The sequence below is a fragment of the Mus pahari genome, chromosome 3 (genome assembly GCF_900095145.1).
Source record: "Mus pahari chromosome 3, PAHARI_EIJ_v1.1, whole genome shotgun sequence".
Classification (NCBI taxonomy): Eukaryota; Metazoa; Chordata; class Mammalia; order Rodentia; family Muridae; genus Mus; species Mus pahari.
Window position 1 is genome coordinate 53,546,057 of NC_034592.1, and position 20,141 is coordinate 53,566,197.

The 20,141-nt window shown below is 38.5% G+C and overlaps 1 protein-coding gene across 2 annotated transcripts in view; it reads left to right on the forward strand.

The window, feature by feature from the left end:
* The first annotated feature begins 258 nt into the window (after positions 1–258).
* Positions 259–20,141, forward strand: part of Xirp2 (xin actin binding repeat containing 2) — a 79,454-nt gene continuing 59,571 nt past the window's right edge. For both annotated transcript variants that reach the window (XM_021193111.2, XM_021193110.2), the window contains exon 1: positions 259–404. The gene's annotated coding sequence lies outside the window, so the exon portion shown is untranslated. The remainder of the gene's footprint in view (positions 405–20,141) is intronic.

Sequence of the window (20,141 nt, forward strand, 5' to 3'; positions counted from 1 at the left end):
GTTGGGAAGTTCAGACTTCGCTGTGGTCGTGGCTACGGAAGGGAGTTTGAGTGACTGCACATGTGTCAGAACCATGCATACTGTCCATTTCCCAGGACGGTACTAAGCAGTATGACCTCAGAGACTCACTTCTGAAAAGAGTGGTTGACTCAAGCCCCACCTATACAGAGCTCAGTTCCTAAAAATAGGTACTGGGTTGCATCCTTTGGACACAGGGCTAAAATAAATTCAGCAGCCCTATCTGCTTGCCTCATAGACTTCGGTGGAGCTGGTCTCCACTCTGCTGGTTGCTTTCAGGGGACTGGGAAATTTGCTGTGTGTCAAACAGGGAGGAGCCTTTCAAGTGAAGAGTTGCAAATCCATAGAGCATTTCTACAGAGCTAGGGGTCGATTCTGGTACAAAGGTATGTGTAATGTAGTCCTGTGTGTGCCAAGGTTATAAAATGTTTGACTCTTACTGAGGAGCAATGAAGACTGAAAGTGAATTGCCATCACATAAAGGAAGGTGTTCGAGTTGGATTTGTTCTTAGAATTGTGCTTAGCATTGTTGGATATGAAATTTAGAGCCTCATATGTTGATCTCTCTCCAATAAATTATTTTAATGTTTAATATTAAAGAATAATGAGCTTAATAACCAGTCACAATTTAAAAGTTATTCTACAATTTACAGCCAGAAGGGAAACTGAAAAATGCTTTGTCTCTTATGTGCACAAAGATTAAAATATATATATATGTGTATATATATATATATATATATATATATATATACAGATTAAGAAATGTGAATGACATTTCATGAAATTTGATAAGGAAAAGGAGGTGCCTGAAATATTTTTCGAGTGTTTCACCACACTCAGAGAAATGCAGGAAAGTTATTGCTTTTCAGTCGTAGTCTGATTTTGTAGTTCTTGCTCTAGCTGTCGGCTTATGTCCTCTGGGAGTCTTACTGAAGTTAAGGATTAAAGAATCAGGTTCTTCCATGTTTTTCAGAATTAAGGAAAGCACTTCCAGTAGGATCTGCCAGCCCTAATTATGGTAACTGCAAACTCAGATAGAGGATACTGAGACAGTGCTTTGACGGTATCATGCCCTATATACACTTTCAAATGGATTTTTTTTTCCCTGTCTTCAATTGCCCGTGAACATGTTAATTTGGCCCTGTTGTGCTGTGTTTGGATGTTAAGAAACTGAAGTAATTTGGGAGTGACAGTATAAGAGATTCTCCTAATACACGGTGGGAAAGCAAGGACACTTTAAGATTGCATAATGCTAGGTTTAAATTTAGCCAGCTGGTGCTGAACTGAAAGATATTTTATTTTTACCAGAGTTCAATTTGGTCACTGGGGAGCCGTTGACTGTTTGAAACATTTTAAATTTTGGTGTTAAGGTGTCAAAAGACAAGTAAAATATTTACTTCAACTGTATTCAGAGTTATGGATTTTTTTTTTTTTTTAACGAAAGGACACCTGTTGGTAGTTTTAGACAATATAAAAGGGAGTGGAAGATGTTGAGTCAGAAATTAGAAAGTCTGCATTGTATGTTTAAATATCTCTCTGCTTCTTCACTTGATATTTGAATATTTTCCCTTCTTGGTATCCACACATTAGCTGAGAACTAGATCCGTTTTTAAATATCACTCGGAGCTTCCCATGGCTGCAGTGTGGCAAACTGCCCGCGACTTGGAGGGAAGACACAGTCTGGCTTTTAGATGGAACGGGGTTTCTTTCATCCAGGAGTGGGCGTCTTTTAGGTGCAGCTTCCCTCGAGTTTCTGAAAAACGAAAGTCGACATTCTCTAATGATCACGGGAGCCATGGCTTCAGAAAAGGTTCCCGAAAAAATGTCAGCACAGGTGCCTGCTGTCTCCTGTGATTACAGAGAACAGGAAAGCGGCCTTCTCGCCGCAGGTCTGCTTTTGCAGAGAAAGTCCACCAACTTCAGAGATAATTCGCTGTTATTTACAAAAGTCTGTCCCTGCTGTTTATTTCACCCCAGAATTCCAACTCTCACTCTGGATTTGCCAAATTTGAAAAAAAATTTAAAACTTCGATGTAGCAGCTTTGTTTTTACCTCGTTGAAAACTGTTAAGCTTAATGGAAGAATTTCAGGTTTGAGTTTGATGTTCTCCCCCTCCCACCTGGGTACCTGAGCTCGTTCTCTCTCTCTCTCTCTCTCTCTCTCTCTCTCTCTCTCTCTCTCTCTCTCTCTCTCTCTCTCACACACACACACACACACACACACACAGATTCATCGGTTTATGTATTAAAGGAGTCCACTGGTAAGGTCTGTTTGATAGCAGGGAGCCTATAATTTACAAGGCAGGGTTGACAATAAGAAAATGGCCAAATAGTTCTAAGATTTTTTGATTAACAATCTGTGTGAGATAGGGTTTCATATAATTACCATGTCCTTTTTTATTTGCATCTCATCCAGTCTTTTGAAAATATCCACGTTACCCTTTGAAACTTAAATTAAATTGTAATTGGCTTTTTTCTCATTTCCGTAAAAGAAGTTGGTTCATTCAACTGATGCACTCATCCTGTGCTGTTGACAAACTTCACCCTTTTCAGATCCAAGAAAGCCTTGTCTAGAACCCTGACCTATTCCACGTGATTACATGTTTGCTCTATGGTTCCATTAGGTGGTTCCATTTCCATTTCCTGATACGACTTACAAGACACACGTTGCATCCTTTCCAATTACAGACAGCTCTTCTATTTCCCTAACTCACGGGGCATCCCGCAGACTCGACCCAATTCTGACACTACTGCTTTCCTTGTTCGCCAGAAGCTACAGACTGGTTCGGAGTAATCTGACTCAGATACCAGCTGGAGTTGAGAGCCCGGCCAATCTTCTGGTCCTTTCTCCTAACAAAACTAGACCTTCCTCCTGTCTGATAACTAATGAAAATGGCTCATAACACTCGACTTACCACCACAGTTATGTTGTAAAGAGTACAATTATTCTAATATAGCATGGCAGAGATGTCCATGGCAACGCATTGGGGGAAAGGTGGGGTCATAGTCCCTTACCCAGACCACTCCTGACAGTCAGGGATCTCTGGAGTAAGCAGGTTTATTGAAATGGAAATAGTGTTAGTCTGAGAAGGGCCACGCCCTGGGACAAGTTCCACAGCCACCAGCATCAAGGGTAGATAGAAAGTCTGTGAAAGCTAAAGACTTTCAAGCAAGATATTGGTGAAAGGGAATTCTCTGGTTTTCTACTCAGCCTACACTGGTGTTAGTTATTGGACAAAGTTTTGAGACAGGCCACAAAAAGAAGTATCGGTTCTGGAAATGCTGGAGTACCAAATAGCTAGAATGGGTTTCTTAAAGGTAACCACTTGGGATTTGGAATCGGGCATTTATTTATTTATTTATTAGAATGGGTTCCACTTGGGATTTGGAATCGGGCATTTATTTATTTATTTATTAGAATGGGTTCCACTTGGGATTTGGAATCGGGCATTTATTTATTTATTTATTTATTTATTTATTATATTAAAATATAAAACTATATATTAGCATGATTATTGAAATTTAACATAAACATTAAATATGTTATGCATTCAATACAATCATATATTAAATATATATGGGGATATGGAATATATTGCGTTGGTATATCTCAAAGTTGCTAACTGATTAAGTGTCCTTATCTCTACTATTTTACAACCTCCCTGTGCGCAGTTAAACTTGGGACTTTCACAATTGTTCTTCTATTATCTAACCCTGAAGCTAGTCATATCTTCAAGTTGGGGTTTCTGTGGTAGAACTCAGGTCCGAGAGGCCAGAGTGTACTCATCTTTTTATTCCTCGATTGCATTTCTGAGCAAGCTGCTGCCATCTTGGAGCCAGGTCCCACTCTCCAACCCGGGTTCTTAGGCAATGCCATAAACAGCATCACTAAGTATACTCCAAAAGGTTTCAATGCCAAGAACCAAGAGAAAAGAACAGATATTTATTCCAAAGTATATGATAAATGTCTATAGCAAGTCCTTCTACTGCAAATTGCAGATTTAAAAAAAAATTATCTGTCCCCACTGGGATCCATCTCTTGCAAATGTAATTCCCCAGAGGCTTTTTCCATTTGTATCATTAAAACCATAATGTGCAAGAATAATTAGGACATGAAAGTTGCAAGCATTTTATTTTCTTAAAATCAGCAAATAAAGTACTTTGTGTTGGTTTTGATACATGACATGGCAATGAGTTCATATTTAATGGCATTTAAAATTTTGTGAACCTCAATGATTGCTTGAAAATAGTTGCTGGGCAGTGGTCCCAACCCACATAATGCTACAACCCTCTAGTAAACTTCCTCATGCTGTGGTTATCCTCAGCCTAGGGTTATTTTTGTTCTACTTCATAACTGTAATTTTGCTACTGTTATTAATCTGAATACAAACATTCTTGGAGATAGGGTTTTGTCAAAAGTGTCAGAGCCCTCAGGTTGAGAACCACTACTCAAGGAAAAGCGTAATAAATAAACCAAATTCCCGCTACTGTACTTGCACCACTTAAAATATTACCAAAATAATGTAAATATACAACCTTGTGGTTGTTTAGTTCAACATCTTAAAGTACTAAAGTACAGAGACAGAGACCCTGGAATGTGTTACCCACACAAAGCCTCGGGACAAACACTAGAAACCCCTCCCTTGAGCTAAGCATAATCCTAGTGCTAACTTCTCTTCCTTGGAGTTTTTGAAGCACTATGCAGCCCCCTCAATAGAATGTGCATTTGGAAGCACATCTTGGTAAAAGCTTTGGTTGTTTTGTGGAGATAGATAGATAGATAGATAGATAGATAGATAGATAGATAGATAATAGATAGATGGTGGATGGTGGGTGGATGGAGAGAGAGAGAGAGAGAGAGAGAGAGAGAGAGAGAGAGAGAGAGACTTTTGCTTCTTTTCATACTGTGTTTCATGTTTCTGCTAAAATTAAAACAAATTATCTAAAAGGGAACATGATCCCATATGCTGTAACCACTCAAAAAGTAGCAGTTACCTTATGCTTGGGTTTTACCCAGTGTTTGTGTGCCTTCTCTGTAAGATGAGACCCGCTCCCTCACCATGGCTGGTTTGTCTCTGAAAACATGTCATTTCTCACTGCTCTTTTTTGGCAAGCTCTCAAGTCCATCTTTTCCTTTCATGTTTTTTTAATTGGACACAAAACATTTCTGTGTTGCCTGGGTGTGTCTGATTGCTGAAAAGTACATAATTCCCAAAGTGCTTCAGGTGTGCATATCATATAAAATAAGCACGACATGCGAATTTAATGTGGGGACCTTTTACTCTTTTAGGACAATCCAATGATATCTTTCCCCAGGTTGGAATAAAGTGTCATAGATGGTCTTACATGGTAGTTACTAGATTTAATAATTATGTCACCAGTTTAGTGTGTTTTAAAACATGGATTAATAGTATAGCTTCCAACCACATGTTTGGTGATTGTCAGAACTTCAATAAGTATACGGCAGAGGACTGTTTAGTCAGAGATGATGCACCTAATCCTCAAGAAAATAGAGGCCCTAGGGAGTTTAGAGGTCTGGTGGGGTGGGGGTTGGGGGTTGGGGGACATCCTTGATGAGACAGGAGGACGGGGAGGAGGTATGGGATGTGAAACAGTTGGACGGTAGACTGGGAGGGGAATAAAATCTGGAGTTTAAAATAAGTAAGTAAGTAAAAGATTATTTTCAAAAAGAAGTTCAATAAGGGTAGATTGAACATAAAATAATGTTTAGACAGCAGTTGTTATTTTTATCTTTAATTTATAAGATCCTAACTGTGTTGAACTTAGTTGCAGGTAGACTTCATATTTTGAAGTACCTAAGGTATGGATGAGCAGAATCATGATTAAAGAACTTAATGCATTATAACTTCAACAGCAGCAGTATTTGAGTTTTACTTCTTTTAAGTCAACACTGACATAAGAATTCAGATTTATGTTAACTAACTACTAAGCCGTTTACCCAGATAATTAAAAGCACATGAACAACGAACTACATCATTCAATGTGACAGGAAAGCAATGAAAAATGTTTTTTGTAAAATTAAAACTCCTCTAATGTGTGTGATTGGTGTTGTTGAAGTTGCGCATGTCTCTCAAATTGTTCGCAATAGTGTAGTGGGTCTATTCCCAGAACGGGAGAGATTATAGTGAGCTCCTTCATATTCTTAAACGTTCTCAGTGGTGTCCACAATCTTTTCCTAGCTCTGGTTCCTAGCTTTGCTTCTGCTTCTTCTGCATACAGAGGCATGCCCCTGCATACTTCAGAGGGCCAAGGGTAGAAGGTGGGTGTTTCTCTGCTAGGCGAGATCCAGCAGGAGTCACCATTGGAACGCAAGCAGTGCAGCAAGTGATAAAAGAAAACCACCAGCAAGTCAGTGTGAAGAACTTTCTCTGTGCTGTTCCTTCCCAAGGTGCTCATTCAAAAGACAGTACCCTATGAGAGCCATGACTTCTTTAGTAGGTGACAGCCACTGTGTCCTGTAGGAATACAGGACATTTATTTTTAGGGATGGGGTTGTGTGAGCATGTCTGCTTTCACCCACTGACTCATTCTGGAGCCGAAATAATCTCAAGATTCATAATTGCGGTATGTCCACATTTTTCTATATTTTTTCATATTCTTGATCAAAAAATAATTTAGCTGGTCAAAGAAGTATGGGTAGTGCTCAAATAACAACCAGTATCTATCATCATCCTCATCAACATCATCATCATCATCATCATCATCATCATCATTATTCTGTTATTTTGGTATAATAGTAAGAGAGCCTAACATTCATGTAAATATTTGTGTAAGACTTAAAAACTAATGATAGCAAAACAATTCCTACAGAATTATTCTTCTAAGGGTATATATAAAAAGTAATTCCAAAGTAGGTTTATAAAATTGCATTTATGAAAAAAATCTTAGAATTTTTGTCACGTGAAGTTAGAAAATGTAGGAGTTAGAAAATGTTTGTAAATGATATACTAATTTCTCTCTCTTCTCTCCCCCTCTCTTCCTCTCTCTTTCAACCTAATCTCTCACCATTGCTTTCCAAAATACATATTTATGAAAGACCTCTGAAATATGTTCCTTCATTCTAGAACTCTGACCACTCTTGATGTGTGTGAAGTTCCTTCAGTTGACAAGAGTCACACAAGTTTTTTGACTAGAGCTATGTGAAGTCCACGTCACATTGCTCTGAAGGCGAGAAATGTTAATGGGCTTATACTCACAAGTCAAACATGAACTTTAGCACCAATTCTGTGAGTTACACATCTGCTCCTTACCTTTACAAACTATTGATATGGAGCCAATGAACAGCTCTAGCCATTACCTAGTGAAAATTAGATGCTGGTAGTTTTTCTCACAGTGTTGCTCTGAGGTTAGATACACCCGTATTTGTAAGGTGGCCACATTTGTAACCACCCCATGTTAGGTACTGCATAAGAATTGCTCCTTCACATCAGGATTAGTGTTTAATAGTGATATTATTGTAACATAGTAATTACTGCAAGTACGCTCCACGGGAGCAAGGTAAGAATATCAAAGTTGTAGGTGTCTCTGTATGCTTAACTTTCAAAACAGCAATGTTCCAGGAACCTGTTCCTGGGAGAGAATTGTCTACCTGATTGAATACATTGTTCTGTTAACACCATCCTCTCCTTTCACAAACTCTTCAGTTCAAATTAAATTTCTGTGTTCTCTGGAGTTGCAGGAAGCTATTAAGTGCCTTCTTTCCATTGTAATTATCCCAGGACTTTAAAGGAAAATAACCTTTGTTATTCTTGGTGTCAGTATCACATTACTACAAGAAAATAAACTCTGCACCAACCTTAGCCCCAATGACTCCAATCTTTCCTCTGGAGGAACTGAGGTCTTAGTGTTCTATCACTGTGAAGACACACCACAGCCACTGCAACTCCTGTAAAGGAAAACATTTAACTGGAGCTGGCTTACAGTTTCAGAGGTTTGGTCCATTATCATCATGGTGGGAAGTTATGGCAGCATGCTGGCAGACATGGCACTGTAAAAGTTACTGAGAGTTCTACATGTGGATCTATGGGCATCAGGAAGAGAGAGTCTGGGCTAGGCTTGAGCTTTTGAAAATCTAAATGCCCACCTCTAGTGAGCACTTCCTCTAACAAGGCCACACCTCCTAATCCTTGCAAATAGTTCCACTTCCCAGTGACAAAACAGTCAAATCTATGAGCCTATGGGAACCAGTCTCATTCAGACCACCACAACCACACACAGCCACACTGGACCTTGTTGACACAATGACCTAGTCGTTGCACTGCAAACATGTTCTGAGAACGTATTTTCAATCTTATGACACCTTCTACTCTTCAAACGCAATGGTAACTGATAGCAACTCTCAGGATGTTCTACATAGCCAGTGTACCTCCTGTCATTTTGCTGGCCTCTGTTTCTCTGTCTTAGATCTACTCACATTAAGGAGCTAAGGAAAGCTAGAAGGACTTCTCACTCAGGAATGAGGAACTAATATATAAAGCTGGAGACCAGATCGTTTGCTTTCAAACTAGGCAAGGCAGAATCCAGTCAACTAGCTAAGAGAAAGCAAAAGACAGTGAACTTAGGAAATGATGCAAGGCAGATAAGGAGGAAGAAACAAGTGGGGCCTGGTATGGTTGTGCTCATCTGTCATGCTAACACTTAGAAGGCTGAGCTGAAGGGGAAACTTAAGGCTTCTTTGGAAAGCCAGTTGTGTCAGATGGTGTTTTGCTGGGGCAAACACATGAAGTAGTGTTTTCCTGAAGACATGAGTGAAAGGATATTTTCCTGAAACAGACACATAAAGAAAAGTTTCACTCAAGCAGACGCAGGAAAGAGGATGTTTCACTAAGGCAGACTCATGAAGGAAACAGATGAAAGGATGTTTTGCTACAGCAAGCACGTGAAAGGATGTATGATGAAGGATATCTCCTTAATGACAAGCATGTATTGATTCCCTTCACATACATGGTTGAGCTCCGGTTTTCTTGACTCCATAGAGGGAAACATACCAAAACCTCCTGGCGGTATGCTGGTGACTTCTTGCCACTTTCATGGACTTGGGCAGATTGGCAGAGTGATGTCAGCAGATCCAGACGCCTGTGGAATTTTGTTAAACCAGACTCACATGCTGAGGCAAGACACTTGGAGAGACAAGTCCTCATGGAGGACACATGATGTTAGGAGAGGGTATAAATAGGACCCAAGGTACTGTGAGGGGGACTGGTATAGCTATTGGTGCAGTGCTCCTTGGTCTCTCCTTTTCCCTGATCTTCAAGTCCTTGAGAGAGACAGAGCAGGGAACTTCTCCTGATATCCCTGGTGGTCCAAATCCCTCCCAGGGACTCACGCTGATCTGGCTGAGGCCTGGCTGTTCCTGATGGGTCTTGCCACTGCAACTACTATCCCAACACTACTGAACTAGACCGCTGGTATATCCATGAAGTGTTCTCTAGCGGATCGAGGTACTACTGCTGACCCATGAACTGAACTGCTGATGTTCTTACAATGCGGATGGGATTTGCTCCAAACAACCATTTCTAAACAGGTCTACTTCCCCTGTATCATAACAACCTTTCTTTTCCACTACCTCTGGTGGGTGTTGGACTGGAAGGGAGGTTAAAGCATTTAAGAACCATCACTAAAAGTAGTCTTTGAAAAAATTAAAGCTACACTGAGGCAAGAAAACCATCAAATGTTCAGGGCCTGTATGAATTACAAAGAGAACTCCATGCCAACCTCTGTACAAATTCAGACGTGATGGAAGGTTCCCAGGGGAAGGTAGACAGGGAGAGTTGGGACTGGATTTGATGGAGATACATTGAATATGCATATTAAATTTTCAATTAAAAACCAACTAAAGTTAGAAAAACAACCATAAAGAAGAATTAGGAAGCCAAGATGGGATGGATGCTCAGATCAATGCTTTTGATCTGTGCTTCTTAATAAAGACCAAGATCAATTCAGGAGTCCCGGAAGTACCGCGCTTTTAATTTCAGAAGTAGTTGTCAGTGATTCAGGGAGCCATGATAGACCTAGTCCCTACCCACCCAACATGGGCTGTCAGCTGTCACAGCTACCGTCCCGTGCATATGTGTCATCCCAAAAGCATTATATTGTCTACTCATTGAAACCATGTTCAGCTACATCCTGTCAACATTTCCTGATTACCTTTCCATTCCCAAACTCATATGTGTGCATATGTGTGTGCGTGTGAGGGCCTTTAAGATTAAATAAAAGATCCCATGACTATATGTATGCTGGTTAAACAATGATAATTTTACTCAGGTTTCCTTAAATTCTTACTATATTCAGCATTATTTCTGGCAATTCCACAACTGGAAAACCTGAAACTAGAAAGAAATTTGTGAGAAATAAAAAGGAAAAATAAATAAATAAATAAAAAATAAAAAAGCAAGCCCTGCTGGCTTTTTTAAAGTTTTGGTAACATAGAAGAATTAAAGTATCGGTTAATTTTAATTGATGGGATAAAACACCATGACCAACGGCAACTTATAGAAAAACAAAAGTGTATTTAGGGCTTATGGTTACAGTGACTTAGAGTCCACACGTCTGGAGCAGCAGCTGGGAACTCCCTCCCTAAATAATAGCAGGAAGCAAGGAGAACTAGCAGAAAATGATGAAAGCCGTTTGAAACCACAAAGCTGCCTACAGCAACGTACCTCTTCCAGCCAAGCCATGCTTTCTAATCCTCTCTCAAATAGCCACTTATAGAACAAGTATTCAGACGCTCATACTTACAAAAGACATCTTATCCCAGCCACCATAATAGATGAATACTAATGGTGTATTTTAGGAGTAACATGGGCGAAATAGACTTAATGAAAATAGTATCAGAGAAAGAATGAAGCTCTGTAGATTATTCATAGTTGGGTGCCATGCCTGTGTGCATCTGTGTGTGTGTGTGTTTAGATACTAGTGTAATTGTTTTATTTCTGTTCAGTATAAGTGTCTCAACAACTACATGCTTAAAATTTGGTATATATGGTATAATATACTCTGTTGGTTTTGAGTTTTCCTGTGATCCCTTCTCTTAGGCAGTCACATCCACGGGTTTATCACATAGTATTCATACCTTGCATTGATAATGAGTGTGATTTAAGGGTTTGTGCCTGGTTTTCTTTACTTAGTCTAAAGTTGTGTGGTCCCCGTGTCTGCTCCACCACAGGGCTTGGCCTCTCGTGGAGGCAGGATGTAAGAAGTGACCACACTTACTTGCCTGGTAAGTGTAGTTCTGTAGGGAAGCCCCAGGACCCTATTCTGGGGATGGGGAAGTGCAGTCTGAGGATCTTGGACACACAGGTACCATTGGATGTTGCAGAAGAGCTAAGAATGGAGTGGGGGCCCACGGGGGCTGGATCTGGCCCAGGGCTTGGGGCTTGGGGTAAGAAGGGAGTTTGTGGCAGTGGAGTTGAGCTTGGGATTTGCAGGCAGGCTTGGTGGCAGTCATGGCTGAGAGCACAGAGAGGCCTTCTCCAGGAGATTAGATAGTGGCTCTATAGGCAAAGACCTTTTCCATGTTCCCCAGTGGCAGGTCCTGATGAAAAGAGGCAGTCTATGGTTTTAAGGCATTTATTGTCATGGTGGAAAGTGGATGAGTAAAACCATACCCCACTTCTCAAGGTGGGCCTGAGGTTAAATACCTTTTGCAGGGAGGAGGGTCTGGGAAGGAAAACTTATTGGCTAAGTCCTTCAGGCCTCATTAAAGTAGAGCTTACATGACCACAGGTCACGTCCTCAACATGTGGAGGGGCTTCAGACATTGCCCTTGTGTGTGACTGATGGCCCCAAATCTATGGGGGGCTGTGGCTAGTGGAAAGGGCTGGTACCAGGAAACAGGCAAGGCGCCTACTGTCCCTTCGGGGTTTCCAGCATGTCTAGCCTTAGCTCAACTAGGAACCAGGCTACCTTTTACAGTCCCACAACTTAGCAAGCATGCAATTCAAGTGTATCCTGGGACAGCCCTCCAACCCAATGCTTTTGAACCCATGGTCCTCCAAGGAAAGATGGGTATAAGCCTAGGAGAGCATGCACAGGCACAGATTCTTGTTTTGTATCTCCTCTCAGTACGTAACTCCCCGGACTACAGAGCTGAGAATGGCGATGAAGACATGGATGTGTTTGAAACTTTCAATTAGCAACATGTTTCTAACAGCACTCTGTGGCTATATGAGAACATGAAAATAACCTGGCAAAGCTTAAGTTTGGCAGGAAGTCCAACGTTTTCTGGGTTTCGTTTTCCAGAAACATTTTTTTCTCAGTTTTAATTTTCACCTGTTCATATGGTGCACACATTTCCCCCATATTAGGGCATGCCAAATCTTGGTTGATAAGTTGGATTTTATTGTGGGAGACTCACGTTTTCACAAGCTTGCCATTTATTTTTATTCTCCTCGAAAATCTTTACTTTTAACCTTCACATAACTGTCCTGTTTTTCTTAATAATGTCTATTGCAGAATTTAAGACTTACTTTCAGTGAAAAGACAAAACAAAACAAAACAACAACAAAAACAGAAAAGAAGCAATGAAAGACATTGAACTGTAGGCATTGGATTTTGTAATGTTATTTCGAGGTAATTCAGGGTATCCACTGTATGTGTCACAAAACATTTTAAATAGTTGTAAACTGGCTAGTTTAACCTGAAATATCAGTTTACTTCTTGGGGGAATTTTAGTTCCAGGTAATATCAAGAATTTAATAACCCACTATACAAAACTGTTTGGCCAACTTTGCCAGTCACTGTTAGAAAAACACCTGCTTTTGACTTCTAGAAATAGTTTTTCCTTGCTCCATGCTCACAGAAAGACTTGTAAGGAACATTTCTGGTCACTAGCCAGCCACTATAGTTAAAAATACATGCCATTTTTTAAAACAGATAGAATTGAGATTATTGATATAAAATCATGGTAGAGATGATTAACCTACAGATCAGTAATTTATGAGACAGGTGATAGTGGGTTGGCAAGCAGTTAAAAGATACAGTATTAATTATCTTAAACACTAAAAATAGCTTTGAAAAAGAAAACAAAACAGAAGCTTAGCTTTACAGTGTAAGCTTCCCTTTGGGGGCACTGCCCTAATGTGGTGGGAAAGCAGATCAAGTTGAGACCCATGTCAAGGTTTTGGTGGAAAAAAAATCAATACATATTAGTCAAAATATACAAAGTTGTAAGCATATGAAGACTTTACATGGAAATGTATGAAGTCTAATGCATGATAACTTTTTCTGCTTCTTATACTTCATCCTTCACTTCTAACCCTTTCTTCCTTTCTCTTCTACTGCACATGAGTCCAGAATCCAGAAATCCTTAACTTGAATGCGTTAATTAAATAAGGTGTTCAGGAGAGGAGCTGTCTGAATAGGCATGGCAGAGAGCAGGTTTCAATTAGATAGTATCTAAAGACTAACTTGGATACTTTTTTCCTGTAAAGTCGGGGATGAATGAAGCCACAGATACAGAGTCCCCCGTGTTAATACCTACTTTAAGGATTAGGCTTAGAGGCTGAGTAAGAAGAAAACACAAACGCCATAGTTTTATTGATAGCCATACATAAATGAAGGGCAGGTGAGAATTAGTAACTTTGTATTCCATGTGTGTCCTAAGCAGGGGAGGCTATCAACTCATTTCCACTCGTTAGACTGTGGCTAATACCGCTGTAGCATTAGGGATCTGACATCATAGATTTCTGTTGAAATTTAAAACTTCAATTGGATGTAAAGGGTATTTAGGTCAAGTGAAGTGTGTCTGGAGATTTATCCAGCACCTGATTAATTAGAAGTTGATACTTTGGAGTTATTGTAACTTTATCTTCAATTTGATATGTGCTAACAAAGGAAATAGCAATTTTTTTTCCAATTAAGTGTCACAGTGTATATAAACTCCAGGCTAGGGCAGGCCTGGTGGCCAGAAGGAGTTGATACAAAATGACTCAATGGTATGTTTGTGAGCTTTTAGGGGTTTGTGGTTTTTGTTTTTGTTTTGGTTTGGGTTTGGGTTTTGGTTTTTAACTTGGTTTTGCTTCATTAGGTATGGTGTGGTGTGGTGTGTGTGTGTGTGTGTGTGTGTGTGTGTGTGTATCATAGGACTTTTATCTGTTTATTTTTCATTTTTGTAATTTGTGAATATGTGGGGTTTATGTTTTCTATTTTGTTCTACTTTGGCTTTGTTTTTTAATTTTTTTCTTTTTTAAGAGAAAAAGAGTAAAAGAATATAAAATTGGATAGGTAGGGAAGTAAGATCTAGGAAGAGTTGGCAAAGGGGTAAATGCTATCAAAATATATTTTATAAAATTTTAATTAAAATTAAAGTATTATTTCTTTAATCTATAAACATTTTTGTTTTGAGGATGTTTTTTTTTTTAATTTTTAAATCTAGGCTTTATTTTACACATATTGTCTCTTTCCCCAAATGGGGACAATGATCAGAATGCAATCTTGACAATGCACACACTGGAACAGGATGCCAATTACCTCTTATCATGTTATAACATCCCACAGCTTTTAAGCAAAGAAATACCCCACAAGGGATTCTGTATAGTTCTGCTTTCCATTAGTAGTTCTATCATCCTATCCGAGAGGAGCTAATATAATGGCCATACTGTGTCGGATGTGTTCAATGCTTTGTGCAGAGTTTTCCTGAGCACATTAGTGCTTTAAAAGAGTGAAATGACTTTCAGAATAGCAGGGTGTTTTAAAGCGATGCTGTATTTTTTAAGTGTGTGTGTGTGTGTGTGTGTGTGTGCGCGCGCGCGCGCATGTGTGCTAATTTTCTCCTGATTGCCTAGCTTTTCCAAATAGTGCACAAGAAAGAAATCATAGAAATCAGTACAGTTTTCCTGCTTTGACTAAGTCTATCAGTCATTAAGTTCAAAAGGAAAAAAATATCAAAGTACAGTGAAGTTTGTGGACTTGACAGAGAAAACATTTTTGATTAAAACTTCTAATCATTAAAAAGTTTATTCAAATTAAAAGACTGGATTTCTCTAAGACAAAATTGGATTGATTTAAGCGGATTTTATTTTTCAAAGGAAGTGTGTTATTTGTTGAAGAAAAAGCCACCATAGCACAGCTAAGTTAATGAGACATACAATTTGGGGACTTGGAATCTCTTTATTAAGCTTCAACAGAATAAATTTCAGATTCTCATTTTAACAGAGAGGTGAAAGTTAAGGGAGAGTAAAGAATTGGGAAATTTCTGAAAAGGGATGAGATTTCTGCTGGTCCAATGTGCGCTTAGCTCAAACAATGCTCCAGGTACTAGATAGTAAATAACTAGTCTGCTAATTTCCGCTTACATTCGGACAACTTTTAGCATAGGCTTTTTAGGAAAATATTAATACAAATTCCATATTAATCAAGTCTTGCCTCTTATTACTGAACAACTGTGTGTTTCTCATCTTTGGATAAGTTTTTAGTTCATCATGTCAACTTGATTTAACTGAGAGCAGGTTTGTAAAATATAACTCTGATTTCTGTCACAAAGCTTCCTGAGACAATTAGGTTGTGAGTAGTGGATGGATCCGTCTCTGACAGAATCTTAAAATATTGTCAGAGGGGATAAAAAATGGGAAGTGGAGTCTAGTAACAGAAATAGGTCACTGGAAATGTGAGTGAGGGCTGTCTGTTTCTTGCCATGACCCCTTCGTATATGCCAGTTTTACATTTCCAGATACTGATATGTTCTACTCAGTTCTACCAAGCTTTCTTCATCATAATGGACAGAGATGTTGATATTATAAGCAAAATAAGCAGTGCTTCTATCGCTAGAAGCGATTCTTTGATTTGACTACAGGATCTAAACCTAATCAGTCGAATGCTGACAGCAGTCTTGACACTAAAACAAAATGGCTCAGAGCAAATGGTCAATAAGGTTTCCGAAGCCTGTGAGAGATGCTTGCTTGTTCTAGGAAAAGACACATTTTATAATATATACAGGTCATTCTACCTAGTAATGACCATTATTTGCCCCAAATATCATTGTCTATCTATTCTAGAGATCCCAAACACTCTAAGGATACAGGAGGATACTTTAATCCATTTAAAAGACATAATAACATTTTCTTTTCATCATAAGCAGATTTTCCCCATAATCCCTTTATGGGTGTAGTGGACATAACAGCTTCCTGTTTCTCAAGACTCAATTTCTAGCAATGAGAAATAATAAAGAAGACAAAAACCTTCCTAGAAGATATGCGAACACACAGGAAGCATGGTTTAGAGAGATAAAACTGAAAATTTTAGGAGAACCATAATCAAGTAGCAGTTTGCATAGTATTTCAGAAACAAAGTAGGAAAGAACTTCCATCCAAAGGCAGAAACTCTAAACAGTAAAAATGTAGAATGGTATTAATTCTAAGAGTTTTCTAGAACAGGGACCGTGGGAAAAACAAGATAGGAATCAATTTAAATTGAAGAAAGAAATTATAAATAGGAATAATGTTTATAACCAAACTAATCATCATTCTACTTAGAATATACTTTCTTCACAATGTAGCATTTGAAGTACATGGATTACTTAGCAGATAAGAACACAAACAGGATATGATGAATCATATATGAAGAATGGCATACACTTCTGTTTAATAGGTAACTACAGGTCAACTAGACTTGAGTAGGAGTCTTTGTATTATCATCTGGTCTATTTCAGGACAAGGGTACAAAGTTCCCTGGTTGTGGGACTTTGGAAATTAAAGCACATGAACAATCCTTTCGCACTATTGTAACAATTGTTTATAGTTCTTAAAATATAGAGAGTAGGACAGAACATGAAGAGTCATTTGGAGGAAAGCATAACCTATCCTTCATGTATGATATCCTTGTTGTCTCTGTGAATCTATTTTCATATGGCAAATGCAATGCTTGCCTGTACAAACTGGGTTCCTTATCTAGTGCCAACACCCTAATAAAACAAATTTTTAAATATCATATACATTTACCAAATTATTTTCTTTTTTATATTTTTCTGCAATATACTCATATGTGTAGGATTTTTTTTATTGCTACAATCCTAACTTTAAATTCCCCAATATTTTATGTCTGTGTCTTCTTTGATTTGTGCATCATGATAGAAAAAAATGGAATTTGTTTCTTAAGAAATGAAATAAAATATAACATGAAATTTAAATAAGTCAGAATCAAGACCTGTATGTGCTACATACTAATTTTGATGTTTATAACTTTTCTTATTTGCCACCCTAGATCTATGTATCTATACACCTTTTATACATATATGAATCCAACTACCTTATATAGGGTAATAATACTTGAATGGTTGGAAGACAGAAAAAGCCCTTAGTTTATACTATAAAAGTTACTACATTGAGTACTTTCATTTTATAAGATTACATATAGTCTCCACAGGCAACTATCTAAGTCTCATTATATAGGTAAGAAACAAGAGTTTTAAAAAATCATTAAGCAATTGATTTAAGGCCAGACACTAATTGCCAGAGGGAGTAGAGAAATCACAAATTATGGGTGGAAAGCAGATGGCCTCCTGGCACTCTACCTTTCCAAAGTAGGTCCAACCAAGACTGATTGAGACAGATTTATAATTTTTTTCTAAAGTGAACTACATACTTATGCAAGATGAGAAAACTGGGAATAAATGTGCTCTAACACAGACCCCATAAGTAATCAAATATATAATTGTAGAAGATAAAATTTCCATAATGTATCCCAGGTATCAGAATCAAGGACTCTCTGACTCAGCCTCCCAAACACATGTTCCATCATGTCTGACTTAGAAGTATAATTTAAGATCCACTATCTGAGTTAGGTGGGAAAAATTGAGTTGCCATTAGACTAGCTGTGATATTTTGATTTCTTCATCATATTGGAGTCTGTTCATTTTCATCTATTTTTATGTCTAGATCAGTGTGGTTTGGGGCGTTGGCAAAGATGTGCAATGTATGCCACCAACTTCCTAAAGATAACTTATATAATGATTACTGCATGTGGAATATCTTCAGACAAGCTGGCTTCTTCAGCAAGATGGCCATCTGGGATTTTTTTTTTCCTTAATTCAGAAGCCAGCAATAAAATGGCACAAATTGTTTTATTTCTAGTTTTAGAAATAAGGTCAGATTAACACTTGTTAAGAAGCATATTTCTTGAGGATTTCTCTAATATTTTTCTGTCCTCATTCCAAGAAAAGCATAACTGAATACGATGGATTATTAATTTGCCCCAATGATTGACTGCCCTGTAAAGACAAGATATCAAATTCCCTCAGTGGTGGGGGAGGGCAGATTCAAACCGAAGGAAAAGAGGAACAACATTCCTCCCTTCATCCAGGGAGCAGAATAAATTAGAAAATGAAAACCATGACTTCTTTTCTGCATTTTCTCCACCTTGCAGTAAAACCCATCTCTTTACCTACTTTCTTTGTTCCTGTCCAACCTTTCATTAGTGTGATCTCTATAATAATCAAAGCAATGCAACGGAACAACCTCCCGTGGTTTCCACTTCTAGGCGCAAGCTTATAAGAAAGAAAAAGGAGCCAGTTAGAGCTGTAGAAACTCGAGGTACTGTTTTCCCCCTGATCCATCTCAGATTAAACTAACATCGGTATCTAGAAAGGATAAATATTCAGATATACATGAAGCAGGAAGAATTCATATCCTTAATTAAAAATCTACTTGGAAATGTAAACATAACATTTAAGTACAAATATCTTTACATAAGAGCATTGCAGACTGAAAGAGGTGCATATGCAGAGATGTAGGGAGGTCCCAGTCACTTTGCATTTGGTTCTACTGTACACACATGTGTATGTGTGTGTAGAGTATATGTATGAGTGCAAGCTTGTATGTGTGCATGTATGTATGATGGAGTACATGCATGTGTGTGCCAGAGGTTATCAGTGGGTGACTTAATGATGCTTGTTTTGACATATGTCTCTCCAGGAACCCAGAGCTCACCGACATGCTTAGTTAACTGGCTAGTCAGCTGGAGGGGTACACCTATCTGACCCTTCAATGTTTGGATTATAGTTGTGAATACGCAGAATTTTAAGCACACTACCTTTGCCCAAACTCAAACTAGAACAGTCCTATCATTTCTCCCTCCCAACGATGTTTTCTCTTTGGTGAACACCCTGAGTCTATTAGCACTGCCATGGATCAATATGTAACCATCCACTGGAACATGGGCAACCTACCAGGGGCCACATCCTAAACAGAAACTAGCTCTCTTCTCCACAGCCATTAACTACTTACACCCCCTTAGCTACTGGCAGAGCTTCATGAGGCCTTCCTTCATTCCTGCCAGAATTTTGATAGATTGGGTTTTGCACAGGTCTCTTACATGCAATCGTAGTCACTTTGAGTTCTTGTGTGTAATGGCCTTGGTAATTGTAGAAATCACCGTTTCAAGCAGTCCTCCAAAACCTTGGCTCTTACACACTCTTATGTGTGTTTGAGTGATAAAAACTTGGGTTTTCATCCTTACACAAAAGGCACTTTACCACTGAAGTGTTTCCCCAAGCACTTGATTTTATTATTTTGTTCATTACTTTATCAGTAAAACAGGAATAAATTCCCTATCATGTATGGGAATCAATGTATAATGCAAGGAAAATGATAAGCATATAGCAGTCACTCATTAGCTGACAGTTTATCATGGTGTGTGAGGCCTCATTGTTCCAGTAAAGAAAAATATAACACCGAAAATTACACTAAGAAATATAAACCATCTACAAGCATTAAATGGTTCAAGTTATTTGACCTTTCCATTGAAACTTAGATCATTTCATTCAATTATTGATTTTTTTTTTTAAACAGGCCAATTCTCCAAGCTAAGCAATTAATTTAAAATGTTTAATAGGAGTGTAATTAAATTCTCAAATATGCTCAAACTGGCAATATTTTCATTCTAACGATTATCACATTTCTTCTTAAATTCTGTTCATTCACAATTGCTTTCCAACCAGAAGTCATTCCTAGGGTCTGATAGGATCTTGGAAAAGCACATGGAACATCTATAGAGCAAATTATTTCTACAGCCTCACAGGGCAGATTGAATTGACATTTGACCCAAACTCACTCTTTTGCTCTCTCTCTCTCTCTCTCTCTCTCTCTCTCTCTCTCTCTCTCTCTCTCTCTC